This window comes from Apium graveolens, chromosome 4 (genome assembly GCF_009905375.1).
Source record: "Apium graveolens cultivar Ventura chromosome 4, ASM990537v1, whole genome shotgun sequence".
NCBI classification, from domain to species: domain Eukaryota; kingdom Viridiplantae; phylum Streptophyta; class Magnoliopsida; order Apiales; family Apiaceae; genus Apium; species Apium graveolens.
Window position 1 is genome coordinate 97,191,868 of NC_133650.1, and position 18,434 is coordinate 97,210,301.

Consider the following 18,434-nt stretch of genomic DNA (forward strand, 5'->3'; position numbering starts at 1 on the left):
GGAATGGTTTGAACATTAGGTTTTTGGGGTAGCTCCCCGATTTGTTGGTGTTCCCTTTGATTACCCCCGGGTGTAGCGGTGGATCTCGCCGCCCCTCACCCTGAGGCTGTGGTTGTGGTATGTTACCATCTTGATTTTGAGCATTGTCCCGCACGTAAGGTTCCTCCTGGACGCATCGCGGTACTTCCTCATTATTCTGCAACCTTTCTTAAATTCGCACGCCATCCTGATCATGAGGACGCGTCTTGGAACCATTGTCCGTAGCACTGTGGGAAGCTACAGGAACAATGACAGGAGCTTCTTCAGTGGAGAGTGTGTCATCTCTCCTACCATTGTAGGGTGCCCTTCCATGTTGGTATCCCATTCTTCCTCGCCCATTCCTTTAATAGCCTCGATAATAATTCCCGAACCTTCCTCGCGTAGGGGCACGCTCGTGCTCGCGGTGCCATACCCTATCATCCCTTTGATATGTAGGGGGCACACGCGTTGTGTCACGGGGCCTCGCTTCTCCAGCGTTTCCTTCCTTTTGCCATTCTACCAGCAGCATTCTCAAATCGTCATCCTCCAACCTTATGCCAAGCCTTCTTTCTAAGGTTGAAAAATCTCTTCCTTCCCCATCTTGATTCTGAGTATTTTCTGCACGACGACGCTCGTCCATCGTACGCCCAGACCTATGGGGGTGTGGTACGACCTGATTGACAAGACGAGGCCTTTCTCTACCGTCAGTATCCTCATCAACAAGTTCCACAATAGGTTCTACATTATCAGAATATTCCAAGCTCCGCGGAGTGATTCACGGGTTTTCCCCGCTGGCCTGAGCATCTCCTTCGACTACGGGCGTCTTCCCCACGGCGTGGCCGCGACGGGGAAGATGATGACCCCTCCTTGTACTGCGACACTCCACCGTATTCAACCTTCAATGAAAAATGTTAAGAGTATCCCCTATGCAGTACAACTGCTCCAAGATATCAGCGTTGCTGATAAGAACTGGAGGTGTTCCTCCCACATCTGGAGCTCTCGGTGGATCTGCCATATTTCTAGGCACTTAGGGTTCGTGACGAGTGTAGCCTCCCTCGCCTTCTCCTTCAGATCTGATGTCACTTCCATCATAAGAACCTCCATTATGATTGTAAGACATCTTTTCCTCCCAAGATTATGATCTTAATCAGCACCCCTCCTTCTAGCGCCAATTTATTGACGGAGGAATCTGGTAACAATAAAGATTGAGGTTTCTCGCCGGAATTAAGATCTATGATGGTGGTTCTTCGCCGGAAAATCAAGTGGTATGTGATGGTTTGTGGTTGTTTTAGACTGAGATTGATCATAGTAAGTGGTGGCTCTCTTATCAGCTCTCAACTTCTTACCCCCTCAATGTGCCTACGTACCCTTTATATAGGGATCAAGCCCGACGTAGTTCTTGTGGAACAAGAAATCTAATGGGCTTAGACTTCTTATTCCTAGGCCCAGTAGAAGCCCATCCAAATTCCGTCTTCCGCTAGCTTTAGGAATGTCCAACTATGAGGCCCAACCGCGAAGGCCCAAGGCTCATCTGTAATCGCAGGACTTCACGGATATTGTATCTCCCTGCGCAAGGATAACACTCCGCTACAGCTATCTCCCTTGATTTACGGACGCAGGTATAGCCACGGTTCACCCCAAGTGCCGGACGCATCCCTGTCCCCCGAATAAGGATAACCCACCAGATAATAGGACAGGTGATCCCAAGCTCTTGGCTGCAAAGTACAGGATGACTCCAAAGTTCTCCAACGAGGACACCTGTTAAATACAAGAACAGAGTGCCCAAAGCACACACCAATGTTAACCCCGCATCCCCAATGAGGACACCCGCTGAATACAGGAGGAGGCCTTTAATCATCAGGCATACCCCTGGAGGCCTTCAAGCTTTTCACGGACATCCCCCTCCTTGATCGTCTCAAGTAGGGAATTCTTCAAAGAGTACCTGCAACAAATACATTAGTAAAAATAACCTCCACTGCCCTTCTCCATACAAGCTTTGTCCTGAAGTCACCATTAAAAGTGCATTGACCAAACACAGGACGCTTCCTAAAACCCTGGGCGCGTCCTCACCTTTATAAAGCCAGCATTGTTTCTTCAACAACTGTAATGTCTGGGAAATCTACGTATGTATTATATCATATTTATAATAAATGATGTGTGTTAATGTGTCATTTATGTGTAATTATCTGTCAAACCCTAATTGTTACGTGTTACATGCATTCTGTGTCATTTATGTATTTTTAAGATATTTTTCAGATATTTTATTTTTCATTCATCGCTTTCATTTCAAACGTTTTACGACCCGAACCATTATTTTAAAGCTAGTATATCAAATAAAATAATGGGTCTTATTTTTCATCAAAAGGCTTTTACCATCGCATTATTCCGAACATCTAAGCATTTTATAAATTTTCTTATTTTGCGAAAAATGACTTTTTTGGCCCCATTGGGTGTTAAAAACCCCACAAAAATCACATTTTTATTTTTATAAAATTATAGGACTTTCATTTATATTATTTCTTTGCATTTTTGCAATATTTACAATATTTGGGAAATTTTGGCATATATATTGCATATATAAAATATTTATAAATTAAATTTTAATACTCAAAAATTATAAAATTAGGGGCCTATTAATTTTAAAAAGTGTAGAATTAGGGCCTTAATTTTATTTAGGAGTATTAATTTTACTACTATAAATAGCCTAATTTTTATTTAATTATTATTAATTATAAACTAAAAATCAGAAATTAATTGATTTTCTCTACAAATCGGGTCGGGAAGAACTTAAATCGGGTCGAGAATCAAACTGTGATTTCCAGCTGATTTCTTCATCAAATCGTGTGATTACAGTAACCAAATCGAAGGTTTTGATATGTTCTTTCTGTTTTTGATATCAATTTCATGTTTTAATGCATCGTTTTTGATTTTCAATTTCTAGGGTTTATGTTCGAATTAGGACTTTTTGATTTCAGGGTTATTTTGATATTTTGATGATTGATATAGCTTTGTTAGATGATTTACAGTCGATTCATGGTGTTTAATTGAACAAACGATGTTTGTATAGTGATTCACGATTTCTAGGGTTTATACTGAATTTTTAAATTACAACTCGATGTTTTATGTGAATCTTTGGTTCCTGAAAGGTTAGGGATTTGATTGTATGTGTTCATAGCTTTAATTTCCACTATAGAACTTTGAGTTTGGTTTACAGAATCAAAAGATAGGATTCTGGTCGGAGTTTAGGTCGGTGTTTGATCGATTTTGGCCGGAGAAGTTGTTACAAGGATGATTTTGTTGAACAAATGGTTGGACTGAGTTGTTGATGTGATTTGCAATGAAAAGCACCAAAAAAACCGTATCAAACGGTGCTGATTTGGGACTGTATTCGACTCACCGGAATCCGGTGAAGTCGCCGGATTCTGGAAAAATCCGGTCATGTTCTTCATGACCCGGATTGTGACCCGGTTGACCCGTTTGTCAACCCGGTTTTGATCTGTTTTGTCAGATGTCTGGTTTCTGACAAATGTTTCTGGATGTTTTTAATTTAATTTTATTTTTATTAATTTCAAAAATCAGTTTTATTTATTTTATAAATTAATTATTTAATTAATTGATTTATATTATAAATAATTCTGAATTATTTTCTAAAAAACAGATTGAATTATTTTCTCAATTATTTATTATTTATTTATCAGTTATTAATTATTTAAAAATGATTAATGATTTTGATAATTAATCAAATAATTTTCATTAAATCATAATAAATTCAATTTAATTCCAAAAATTATAGAAAAATCATTTTTAATTCTGATTTTTCTTAAATAATTATTTAAAAATTATTTTTGAGTTTTAAAAATTAGTAATAATTATTTATAGTGAATAATAAATTGAATTATCAGTGTTTAATTGATAATAATCAGACCGTTAGTCCGATTCGAGTGAAACGAAAGCCCTTTGACTCAGAAAAATGAATTCTTTTTATTAGAAATAATATTAAAACTTAATTTCTTTTAGAAATTAGTTGACTTTGTTATTTGTTTGATTATCAGTCGAAATGCGTGTCGAATCGAGTCCGAAAAATTCCGGAAAAATGGGAAACGAGTCAGATAACGATCAGCGAGTCGATTTTGATTCTAAAAATTATTTCAACTATAAAAATGATTATGTGCTTATGTGCTTATGTGTATTATGTGGTTAATTGAGTCTTACTTGCTAATAAGTAATATATGAGTCAGTCATAAACGCATGGGTAGACATTAGGAACGGTGTGAAGTCAATTCAAGATGCAATTGAAGTACGAAATGACTAAATCAGTCTATTTCTCTAACAGAAGCTAAGTCAGCAAGGTATTTGAGTCGGTAATAGACGAAGGTGACGCATTTGCATTAAGTCGCGCAGAAGACAAGTTTTTCCCCTATTCTACTTTCAGAATAGTGACATTTCTTCATATGCTTATCACGTTTGCACTCTTTTGATTCTTGTTCATAATCACTAATACACACTTGTTATTCCTTTGTTCATATTTCATTTCGATTCTTGATTTCTCCGTTTCTTTGGATTCTTGATTCATATTCCATTAGTTATACATTGATATTGGTATATTCTGGTGATTAGAATATATCAAAGCATACTGATTGTTCCGGTTGCTAAGCGATGGACTGGATAATGATATTTTGGTGATTGAGTGTGTCTTAATCCTAAGGACCGGGATATGACTGGTGCCTCGACATGGGCCGTAGTGCCTGGGTACCCGACTGGATCTATATATGGAGATATAGATCTGCATTATATTCTGACTGATCAGCAGAATATAGATGCGAACTTGTGTCCAGTTTAGTTCATTTGTACTCGCCGGTAATGGCCTTCTTTCTATTCTCGTGGGGTTATTTTTTGCAGATATACCCGGGATTACGGTTTCATTTAAAATGCTTTAACGTTGTTTATATTTTACGGACTTGTTGAGCAATTTTTGGCTCACCCTTTTTGTTGTTATTCACCTTATTGTTTTCAGTTAAGAAGGAATATGAAACTCATCAGGACTCGAGTGGTAAAGAAGCGGGTCAAGCCTCGGGATCCTCTCATACCCAAGGTGTTGATCCCAATCCAGGAAAAAAGTTTTGAGTTGCCCGAACAGGTGGAGAGTAGATAGTTAGTGTGTGTGTTTAAATAAAAGATGAACTTAGTTTAAAACTGATTAGACAATGGTTTGTAACAAAGAGAATTTGTGAGATTTTGAATTTGGTTTGTAATAAAAGTAGTTAGTGGTTCTTATTTTCATACTTCAACCTAAAAAGATCATGGTTAGTGTTAAAGGGGTTTAATTTCATTTTTTATTAATTGTTAATCAGATTGTACAGGTTTGGTGATTAGCTAGTAACTCTCAGACTTATACCCCGGGTCTGGAAGGCGTTACAACAACTGTTTCTTACAGCATGCCACAGCGACAAGACGCATCCTAATAGGGACGGGCGCGTCCTCCAGCTTCCATTGCCAAAAGACCACATTTGCCAAGTACTTTCACCACGGTTGACGCGTCCACAACGCTTGGGCGCGTCCTTCCCTAATCATGCACTCCCAAGCTTCGCCATCACCAGACCATAAAATATCTCCTCAAATGTAGGCACGTCCTCTGTGCCTGGACGCGTCCTTACCTTCTACCATGCAATACCGGTTTTGACTGTACTTAATCCGTATTTGACCCGGTCAATCCAATGTCAAATTTTGGGTATAACAAATGCATGTATGTGCAATCAATCAACCACAACTGAAATACACGTTGGTGTATTTTGAATGCAAATTGATAGAGAGAGATAAAAAAAATTAGTTAAATGTCAATTAATTTGTTTACAAACTGAAACTAGCATTAGAATTTAAGTTCTATTTTAGCACCAAAAAATACTTTCTAGTGTCATACTATAACAATAATTATAGTCATTTTGCATCTAGCAATATATGGTCCGAGTGCACAATATTACAATGATCTTCAAACCCCACACTTGATTTCCGAGATGCATGGGGTGTCTCGTAAGGATCTTTAATCCTAAATATATCTGATTTTACATTATAGAGTCCTAATACAATCACACTTTCTTGATCTGTTTGCGCAACATACATGTGTTTCTTAAGTGATTGTACACGTATACTACATTGGTAATTTTGAGTGCAATTGTTGATACAAATGTCTTTCTTTCTGTAGCTGGAAGAAGAAACAGAAGAAGCTATCGTTGACCATCTACATGCTGCAGCTTTCCAGACAGTCCTTTAGGAAGGACTGTTGTTGGACTTGTTAAGACCATCACAAAGAAGGATCTTCAGAAATACTACATCCGTCCCATTGGGATATATACGTGCACTATTTACACGTATTTCGAGACTTCTATAAAATATAGTTTCATAATATTTTTTCAAAATTTTTTTTTTGAATAAAAGTTTAAACATAAAACTTTAATTCAAAAAATAATAATTTAAAAATATATTATGGAACTATACTTTAAACGAGTATTGAAAAGCGTGTCAAAAATGATGTATATAATCTAATGGGACGGAGGGAGTATATGTCATCGCACTACACAGCTCCCGAAATGGTGAACAGATGCTAACATATAGACCACTCGATTTTTTTATTAAATGTTTCGCCTATTGTACCTTAGTACCTTACAATTTGAAGGACTGACGACAGTAGTTTCTTCCTGGGGATTCAATTGCAGGTAATTGCTGCTTCTGGAGCAGTTAAACATGAAGATATTGTTGAACAAGTAAAGTCCATGTTTACCAAGCTGCCAAAAGGTTCAACTACAACTTCCAAAGTAGCTGCAAAAGACAAGACAATTTTTACACCCTCTGAGGTTTGCGTACATTGTGCAGTGTCACACTAGTATATTTTTACAGTTACATAGCCTAGCTCATTTGATAGTTGCTCAAAACAGGTTAGAATATATGATGATAATGTTCCTCTTCCCCATTTAACGGTTGCTTTTAGTGGAGCATCTTGGACAGACCCAGATTTCATTACGTTATATGTTATGAAATATATAATTGGGCAATATAGTTCAAGTTCAAGCTGGGCAAATACGAGGTAAAGTGTTAATTCTCATTATGTTTTGTGACGTTGATACATAAGTATCTTTTATTTGTGACATTATATTGTAACATGATGTTTTGCTAAATTCCGTTTGTGCATAGCTCCACGCTTGTAGATAGGCTTTGTACAAGTGATATAGCTGAGAAAATGACAACCTTCGTCTACAACTATAGAGATGCTGGCCTGTTTGGGTTTCACGCTATAGCGAAGGTGTGCCAATTTCTTATGTTTCTCAACTTGAATTAGTGCCGGTCAGCTTATTATCTTGTGTCTTTTGTGATTACAATAATGGGAATCCAGAGGATCGCAGGAAATCATTATTGATGATTCTTTTTATGAGTATTTTGATTAATTTTTCTTTTACTTGTATTTTTTTGCTGGGTATTGTAATATCTCCGCCACTGCGCCACGCATTGAAATATATGCGATACTTTGTGTCAGCTTTAAGTCCTGACCATGAAATGTAGAATTGATTCTTAGGGATGCACAACAGGCCAATCGGACCGGGTTTTAATCGGGTATTAAAAAGCACGGGATTTGACTTAATCGAACTTTTCGGGCTTTGACTTTTATCGGGGCGGGCCGGACTTTCCGAAAATATCAGAGCCCGTTTGTGTAACGACCGGGAAATTAGGCTTGTATTATATCGTAATAAAGATAAAATTATGTGTTTTATTATGTTATTTATGTGTAATTGGTTATAAAACCCTAATTGTTATGTGCTACGTGTATTCAGTATAGTCAGGGTATTTTCCGGGTATTTATCGGATATTTTGATTCATATTTAAAGCCTTCGTATCAAAAGTTATACGACCCGAACTATATTTTAATAGCTGACATTTCAAATAAAATATTGGTCTTATTTTTCTCAGAACGGCTTGTACCATCGCGTTATTCTGAACATCTATATATTTTATAAATTTTCTCGTTTCGCGAAAAATGACTTTTTCGGGTCTCATTGGGTGTTAAAAACCCCACAAAAATTACATTTTTATTTTTATAAAATTATAGGACTTTCATTTATACCATTTCTTTTTATTTTTGAATTATTCACAATTTTGGGAATTTTTGGCATATATATTGTACATATAAAATATTTAAAAATTAAAAATTAATACTCAAAAATTATAAAATTAGGGGCAATTAATTTTAAAAGATGTATAATTAGGGTCTTAATTTTAATTAGGAGTATTAATATTACTACTATAAATATCCTACTTTTTATTTAATTATTAATTATTAATTATTAAAAATCAGAAAAATTATCAAAATTCTCTGTTTTCGGGTCAGATCTTCCAAGGTCGGGTTGAACAATCAAACAGTGATTTTGGACTGATTTCTGCATCAAATCGATCGATGTGAGTATCAAAATTCATCCTCTTGATCTGTTCTTTCGATTCCTAATATTAATTTCATGTTTTGATGTGTTATTTTTCAATTTCAATTTCTAGGGTTTATACTTGAATTAGGACTTTTTGATTTTAGGATTATTAGGATGATTTGATGATTGATATAGGTTTATATGATGATTTTCGATCGATTCATGGTATTTAATTGATCGAACGATACCTGAACAAATGAATTCGATTTCTAGGGTTTATGTCTAATTTTAATTGAATCGTTTTTGAATTTAGAAGAAGCTGAGGTTGTTTAGAGGTTAGGGGTTTGATTATATGTGTTATAAGTTTAATTTAAGCTATTAACCTTGAAGTTTCATGTACGATTTTGTGATTTCGATATTTGACCGGAAAAATTTGCAGCTTTGATCGAAAAAGATGATTTAGGGATGTTTTGGTCGTGGTTGGATTGTTGTGTTGATTTGTAATGAAAAGCACTCAAAAACAGCACCAAACAGTGTTGATTTGAGGCAGTTTTGGACTCACCGGAATCCGCTGAAGTCGGCGGATTCTGGAAATAATCTGGTCATGTTCTTCATGACCCAGATTTGACCCGGTTGACCCGTTTGTATAACCCGTGTTTGATCCGTTTTTGTCAAAGATTGATTTCTGACAAATGATTCTGAAAATTATTTTTATTTTTTTATTAATTATAAAATCAGTTTTTATTTATTTTATGAATTGATTTAATAATTATTTAATTAATTGATTTATATTATAAATAATTCTGAAATATTTTCTAAAATTCAAAATTATTTATTTCATTATTTCTTTATTATTTATTAATTATTTAAAAATGAATAATTATTTTGATAATTAATCAAATTATTTTCAATAAATTATAATAAAATCATTTTAATTCCAAAAATTATGAAAAAATTATTTTTAATTCTGATTTTTCCCAAATAATTATTTAAAAATATTTTTAGGGTTCAGTAATTAGGAATAATTTTTTAAATTGAATAATAAATTGATTTATCTGTATTTATTGAATAATAATTGAACCGTTTATCCGATTTGAGCGAAACGAAAGCCCTTCAACTCAGAAAAATGATCTGTTTTCATTAAAAATAGTTTTAAATCTTAATTTCTTTTAGAAGCGAGTCGAATTTCGATATTTGTTTACTTGTAATCCTAATTACGTATAAAGACGAGTCCAATAATCCCGAAAAATAGGAAACGAGCCAGATATTGTTCAGTTAAACGAATAGCGAGTTGATTTCGATTCTAAAAAAATTATTTTAAACCTAGAATGACTATGTGACTTATGTGTTATGTGAATTATGTGGTTAATTGAGTCTTATTTGCTAATAATTATTATACGAATTAGTAATACGCGTACGGGTAGACGATAAGGGCTATGTGAAGTCGGTTTGAAACGCGATTGAGATATGTGATGACTAAATACGTCTATTTTTTTATAGAAGTGAAGCCAACAAGGCGAGTCGAGCCGGTGATAGAGGACGGTGAAGTACTTGTGGTAGATCGCGTGAAAGACAAGTTTTTCCCCTATTCTAATTTTAGAATAGTGAAATTAATTCAGATCCTTATTGCAATTACACACTTATAATTCATGTTCACAAAAATTGATACACAATTATCATGCCTTAATTCATATTTCATTTCGATTCCTGATTTCTCCTAATTCGTTGAATCCTCTATTCACATTCCAATAGTTATATATATACATATATCTTGATATATTCTGATGTTGGGATATATCAAAGCATACCGATTGTTCCGGTTGCTCCTCTATGGACTAGATGACGACGATTGGGATCGGGTATATTGTTAGGTCACACACACTGTAGAGGGGGTGAATACAGTGTATAATACAATCAAATCGAACTTTAATATATTAAGTAACAGAAAACAAACTTTATTGTTACAGTATGGAACTGTTACCTCTCAGTGATGAACAAATATCACGAGAGCTGCTAGGGTTATAATAAATAATCTTCTCGAATATGATAACACTTATAGTGTAAACCCTATGTCTGTGTTTATATACTACACAGTTACAAGATAATCGCTAATTGATATGGAATATAATTCTGCTTCCTAAAATATATCAATCAGATATCTTTTCTTCCAAGTATTCCATTCTTCACGGAACTCCTTCTTCATGCATATCTCTTCTTATGTTTATCTCGATCTTCTTTCCTTTAATCAGCTACTTTCCTTATCTGATCGTCCTTCAGCACTTAAGTTCTGATATCTAACTTCTGATGATTATCTCCTGATAATATAAGTACTGATATCCTTAAGTCTTGACTTCCAGTATAAGTACTGATCAACAGTTAAGTACTGATTCGTCCTGTTAAGTAAGATCTGAAATCTAAACATAAATTATATTAGCCATGACATTATCAAATATATCTAACAATCTCCCCCAACTTGTAAATTAGCATAATATACAAGTTTAACAGATATTTGATGATGTCAAAAACATTAAGTACAAATGCATGAGAATTAGACTAGATAACTACAACTTACAGTCCTTAAAGCTTTACCAATATTCAATTTCTGATAACAACTTCAGTCTGTACAAATATCAGAATTTAAGCAGTTGTAGATTTTCAACTTGGCTTCATCATCTGATCTCTCTGATGTCAGGAGTTGTTCTGAGATAGTTCTTCAACAAACATTTCTCAGCATATCTAAGTTCATCAATCATTCTCCTTTTGGCATCTTTAAGCTCTGCAGTATCTTCACCAGTTTGAAAGATTGCAGCTCTGAGATCATTGATCTTTGCTTTTCTCAACTCCTGATCTAGTCTTATGACATAGGCTTTGTCAGACTCCAGATTGAATTCAAGTCCCTTAATACCAAGATATGTTCTGATATGTGCAGTATTAGGCTTCATATCAACAATATCACCATTGTGATCTCTGTACTTTGGAACATATGTGCTGTCAGACTTAACAGAATAAAGTCTTTTCTGTCTCTGAATCTGTTCTTTTAAGTAGTTTACAGCAGTTCCTATTATTCTGTCATCCACTTCAAGTAAGAAAAGTACATGCTCCAATTCTTCAAAATACTTCAATGGAATAGCATTTTGTCTTATATGATAAACCCTACAATCTGTCATGAAATACAACATGATGTATTCTTTCAAGTAGGTATGGTAAACCATCTGTACAGATTCCAGTTGATTCAATCTCTCAGGAGTTGCTCCAATACCTGGTTCACTCAAGGAAGTTGGATCATTGGTAGTGTTATGTATTCTTCTTTCATCAGCACTTCCCAATCCAGTCTTATCTCTAGCTTCCTTTCCAGTAACTACTCTTACTTCAAAACCACTTGCAGTAGTCTTCAAAGGTTGAGTCTGTTTTGCTTTAGTGAATCCTGGTAGGAGTGTTTTTAGTCTATCTTCTGATATCAAGTTAACTTGAGCTATGTCAGAGGTTACTTGCTTCTTCTGAATATCAGAACTTACAATTTCTTGACTCTGAACAACTTGAGCCATGTCAGAGGTTATTTTAAGAACTTTTCTTGAAGTCAGAGCAAGATCATCCTTTTCATCAGTAATTTCTTCATCCTCAGGAGGCACATAAACCTTGATAGGTTCACCAACTTTTTCTTTACCCTTGGATCTTGGATCTATCTGCGGTTGCGATCTAGCCAATGTTATTTCAGTAAGTGTCCTTTCTTTGATCACAATGCCTTTGAGTTTTGGAAATGGCTTTTTACCAGAAGCTTCAGATTTAGATGTAACTTTCTCTGATTTAAGCCTGGCTTCTTCTTTCATTAAACTCTCCAAGTCCATTCCTGGATTTTCCTGAAGAAATAACTGTCTTGACATTTCCTCATCAAGATCTAAAAGTTCATCAGAACTTATCATTTTACCAGTAGCAGAACTTATTCTCTTCCCAGTATCAGAACTTGTCATGTGACTAGCTTGTCTTGATGTGAATCCTCTACCTTGACTATGACCTCTACCCATTCCAGAGTTTCCTTGATCATCTTTTTCATTATCCTTTCCTGTCAGTGTCTTGTCAGTCTTGCATTTGGACTTAATTACTTTCTCCCCCTTTTTGGCATCAGTAGGGAGTAGAAGAGAGATAAGCAATTCCACTGAGGATTGGATTTCAGTTAGTTGTGATTGCTGAGAAGCTTGATTTTTCAGAATTTCATCAATCTGAGCTTGTTGATAATCTTGAGTCTTCTCAATATAAGCAATCATGTCAATGGTAGGTTGGAAGAACTTTTTCTTATCAATTTTCCAAACTTGTTCCTGTTTGATAAAGTTCTCCTGAATCTAGTGTAGCTCTGCATGAGTAGTTGAATGAAGACCTTGTAGATGTTTAGTACTCAATGCAGTGACTCTAAGCTGGGTTTTAAAATCATCAGAATTTAACATTTCATTAGCTTTAGTCAAGTGCTCAGCAAGATGCTTTTCAGTTGGAACACATGAAACTGAGTTCCATTCCTTAGTCCACTCCTGACCTGCAGGAGTTTCACTCCAAGGTACTGGTGCTTCTCCAGTAACAAACTTCTTAACCAGTTCAGACTTTAGAATAGTCTGTTGCGGAGCATGTCCTGAAGGACCTGCTGTATCAGCATCTGTAGTTAGAGCAGCATCACCAGTATTTTTCCAGCATTTGCAGCATCAGAACTTAAAGAATCAGTATCTTCTGATAAGACAACAGTGTGAGTAGCAATAGAGGCTTCAGCATCCTCTAATTGCTGATCTTGTTCTAAGTTCTGATCAATAGCCAAATCCTGATGTTCACCTAAAGTTTGATCATCATCAACATGATTCAGAGAAGATGGTGTTGATAACTCTGGAGTTTGAACAGCATCAGGAACAGGTGTTGTAGAAGGATTAGTTGCTGGTGGAGCTTCTAAGAAAAGTATTTCAGGCACAACCAGGTTTTGAATTTCAATTTCAGCATTTAGGCCTGGATCAACAGGAGAGACAGACTTTTGAACAGGAGACACAGATGGTGTGTTGGCCTTTTCAGTAGCAGCTTCCTTAGATGGAGTTGATGGAGAAGAAGTGACTGGAGCAAATTCCTTGTCTTGTGAGATCAGAGATTCCTGATCCCCTTTCTTAGCTGCTTCCTCTTCATCATCTGAAACTGGCCTTTTTGCCCTCTGTTTCTGGTATCTCTTTGTTGATTTGGATTCCTTGGGAGTTTCAGGGACTGTCATTCTTCTAAGCCTTTTGAGAAGCCTAGATCCCCCAATTCCAGAATCCTTTTGAGAAGTCTTTTTCTCAGTTTCACCTACAACAAGTTCTGAAGAAGGAACCTGTTCCTCAGTATCAGATTTATCTCTCAAGGCAATCCTCCTTCTCTTTTGAGGTGTTTGAGGAACAGTCTTTGTCCTCTTTGGCTTGGAGGATGAAGGCTTCACAGTAGGTGCTGAGGCTGAGGGTTGATCAGTCTGTGAAGTGGAGAGATAGGATTTGAGATATGTCCTGAGGGTAGGTTGAGTAGAATGAGTGGGAGGTGCTGAGGATGATGGTTTTTGGGTGTTTATTGTTGGTTGGACATCAGAGTAAATAGATCTATAAGTACCAGGATCAGCATTTACTAGGATCTGTTTTACAGACTGAGGAATCTGTAATGGTCTAACCACTGATTTCTTAGTGTCAGCATTTACCAGGTCATTAAAGTATCGTTTTGCAACTTTAAAAGGTGGGGTTGAGGAACTGACTAATTGAGGTTCATCAGTACAAAAAGTATAAATAAGTTGACAGAATCTAGAAAAATAGACAACATTCATATCCTCTGTCATCCTATCCCCAATAGAACCAATTATACCAGTTGCAAAATCAAAATGAGTTTGATTGATAATAGCATACCCGATGTAACACCCCCAGATCCGGGGTCGGGGATCCGGGTCGTCACGGTCTTTCTTTCCACAATATCACTTCACTTAATTAATAATAATAACCTTATGTTGTGACCCCACACTAATACACACCACAACCCGTTATAGTCTCAGAGATGAAATTTAAATAAGTACAAGTCTTTGAATCCACAATTTAAAAGTTATTACAACCCAAAATGATTACTTGATAAATTTACAGTTAATTGCCATTATCTGCCACAAGTTATAATTATACATAATTGATTCTCAAAAGTAGATGGTCTGATCTACAATAGATCTACCTCTGCAGCTATAGCAGCTACAACATCAACGGGAAGACGCGGGACGCTTCCCACGCGCTTGCGCTGGGTCTGCTGGAGTCTGGCCATCTTTCCTAACTGTTGTTGTGTGATGAAGAAATAAAGCAAGGGTGAGCAGCAAGCCCACCAAAATAATATGTATAATGATTAACAATATATGAGCCTTCTCATAGCACTCATGAAAGTCTTGGTCAAAAGAAATGAACCAAGTTGATATCTTAATGCGATGAAGTCGCAAAATATTCAGTATATATATATACATATATACTTTTCAAAATATGGGAAGTCCTCTTCCATGCATAATACACACAGAGTTCCAGTTTATAACTGTATATATAAAAAATATCGTTGCAAGGTGATCTCATATATCTAACCTTGTCTCAACGTTTTTCCGAAAATCTTTGTCATTCATAAGACAATCATTAACTAGATATAAGTTTAAAAGATGAAGTTACAAGATACCCCAAAATACTTATATATTTCCCAAATACTACTTGAACTACCCCCGTTCAAGTTATAATCAGTTTCAAAGGTTCATCACATAGATGAGACTACAAGACAAGATTTGAATAGATTCAATCTTTGAATATCATTATAAATAATGAAGTTACGAGATACTTCATTAAGTCCCGATATATAAATATATTCATATATATCTCCCATACATTTCCTGAAAACCTCTGTCATGTAAAGTATGAACAGAGTTGCAATATCCAATGAATTTGGAAGGAAAAGAATTTTGGCATAAACCAGATATCTTGCTGATCAGGCAAAGATACCAATAAGTAACCTTTTCTACTGTAGATGGATGAATTCCTCACCGGTCATCACCCTGGCCGCATTAGGACCTCGCGCTAGACCGTTACCCGGCCCCTCACGCGTTGATGGACTGCCACCCAGCCACTTACACAATAATAGACCGTACCCCGGCCTGTCGCTTATGCCGACTCAATTAGATGGGCTTACTTCCCGAACGTTGGGCAAGTAATCAATTCATTTACCAAAACTGCAACCTCGTTGCGAATATAAAATACACCACAGAGCCGGATTCCCCAGGTTTTGAGCGAGTATTTAAATCCCCTTAAAAGGAAGATCTTAAATATAAAAAAAGAGTTTTGGGATCCACTCTGACTTTTAAAAATCATTTTGAAGACTCGAAAACACTTTAAAGAGTGTTTGGAGTAAAGCTGATTTAATGAAGTAAATCAGTCCCCAGAATATTTAGAAAATGACCGAATATTATTATTTAAATAATATTCCCATAAAGAATAGTCTTTATAAAAATAATTGAAGTAGAAGTATTAAAATTTATACTTGAAACGAGTATTAAATAACCAAAGATATACTTATATGAAAGTATTATCTTTATTTGAATAATCGAAAATAAGTTTGATTATTAACACCTTATTCTTTAATAAAATAAAGAATATATTTCAGCAAATAATCGGAGTCATAGATCCTCAAATGAATATTCAAATAATATTCATTAAATAATATAAACTGAGTCATAAGCCCTCGAATGAATATTCAAATAATATTCAATAAATAATATAAAAGAGTTATAAGCCCTCGAATGAATATTCAAATAATATTCAATAAATAATATAGAAGAGTCATAAGCCCTCGAATGAATATTCAAATAATATTCAATAAATAATATAAAAGAGTCATAAGCCCTCGAATGAATATTCAAATAATATTCACTAATAATATAAAGTTAAAGTTATCGAATAAACCTTATTCGATTATCAGTTTGGAAAACTATAACCATATATATATAAATATATATATATATATATATATCCATATCCATATATACAAAATCTACTCGGGATCCTCGACTCCCGGTTTTAGAAAATATTTTCACCTTTGGGTCCCTATACTAAGGGTATACGCAAGTTACCGCTATCCTCTAGCATAGGTATTATCAACTGAACCAACAGATATATATTTCAAGAATATGAAACAGGCATGCATATATACCATATCACATGCTACAATATATCGCAAAATTTGCTAATAACAATCATGCACTATCACAAGATAATGCATATACATATATTTACATCACAACAACAGTTATAACTGGTAGAAAACTTGCCTGAGCGACTGGGGTTACGAATGGCTCGGGACGAGTCTGGTAACCTATAAACAACAAGTAAGTTGGAATTAAACCAAAGTCACTTTTAAATCTATACTTTAACTAACTTAGACTCTAACGCTTGTTTTGCGCTCACTAATTCGCTTAAGTCACCCGGGTACCCTCGGCTCCACCATTTTTAATAATTTAACCTTTACGAGTTTTAAGGCGATTCCTTTGCGAGTGTCTTACCAACTGCCTAACACACTTACCATAAATGTTTCATACATTAATTAACCCTTTTCGGTCTTTAACCTATGTTTCAAAGTAAGGCGAGGGGAAAAGTTTCGTTCGCAAAACGCCGTTACTTGAAACGGTCGTTTCTCCTAAACCGTGCATCGGAATCGAACGAACTACATATCAAAACGAAGCTCGTCACATGAGCTATCTAAACATGGCAGTGGTCATAATCTAGCAGGGGGTTCTCGGGTCCTAATGTTATGCACAAAAACAGTCTAAAGAAAATCGGACGTTACGACGGCTATGTTTACGCGATTACCAATGATTAAACTACTCCAATTAACCACCAACCAACTCATAACCATCAATACAACAAAACTTCACCTAAACCATACCACATCAGTCCATAATCTCCAAGGTTTTCAACTCAAACAACCACAATCAAGACCTATGAACTATAATCAATCTTCAATTACCAAAACACTTCCAAATAAAACCAAACTACTAATAATCACAATCCATGCTTCTCATTTCACAACACCAACCATTAAACTTACTAACAAATAAAGTAAAGGCTAGGGTTTGAATTTTATACCTTCCTTGGGAGGTGTTAAGTTGCTAGGAAGCCTTAGGGAGCCTCCTACAAGCTTGATCTTTCCAAAGAAATCAAGAACACAAAGTTAGGCTTTGAAGTTTCTAAAAGTCCGATTTAAAGAACTGTAAAAATGAGGGTCTTACCATGATTATTTGGACGAGACTTGTGAACAAGAGTTGTAGGCCATCTCAATACCTTTCCAATGAGCTATAGAACACAATATTTGAGTGAGAAATGAAGGAGATACAGCAGTTTTAGTGTTCTGGTTCTGTTTTGGCCGAGAGCATGAAGAACAATGCCTTGGTTTCTTTTTGATTTTGATGAAAAATGATATGCTTGGCTTGGTTGGTTGATTTTTGTGTTTGTTTTAGTAAATTACCTAGTTGCCCTTGATTTTGTGTGGTTCTCATTCAACCACACCTCCTTCCTTCCCATGTCATGCTTGTGTCATCCTCATGATGTAATCCTCCCCTCCTTGTCCTCTTTCTATTGGTTGGATGACATCATCCCAACTAATCCCCTTGATTAACTTCCTAATCGTTTGCCTAATGACCGCTGATCTGTTATACTGTTCGCTTAACTTTCGTTTTCGTTTATCGTTTGAGGGATCATACCCAGGATCTTATTACTTAGGTTCCCTTAACCTTTCTCAATACATTATATTCCTTTTTATGATCCTCTATTATAATCCTTTAATTTAAATCCTTTTATCCTGTTACCTTATACTCAATTCTTTCCGTATCTATTGGATTTCCGGGAAAAATCAAAGTGTTCGGATTTGGATTCTGACGATCTTTACATACACTTATATCCCATATAAAGTACTAATAAAATCTCAGAATATCCATATCAGAACCCCTACATAGTGTGGCATGAAAAG

General features: G+C 35.5%; 1 long non-coding RNA gene across 1 annotated transcript in view; it reads left to right on the forward strand.

Annotated features, from left to right (window-relative positions):
- Window positions 1–6,700: 6,700 nt before the first annotated feature.
- LOC141717078 (uncharacterized) overlaps window positions 6,701–18,434 on the forward strand; it is a 31,349-nt gene continuing 19,615 nt past the window's right edge. Inside the window, exons 1-2 of the long non-coding RNA XR_012573516.1 lie at window positions 6,701–7,096; window positions 7,204–7,312. This is a non-coding gene — a long non-coding RNA (uncharacterized LOC141717078). The remainder of the gene's footprint in view (window positions 7,097–7,203; window positions 7,313–18,434) is intronic.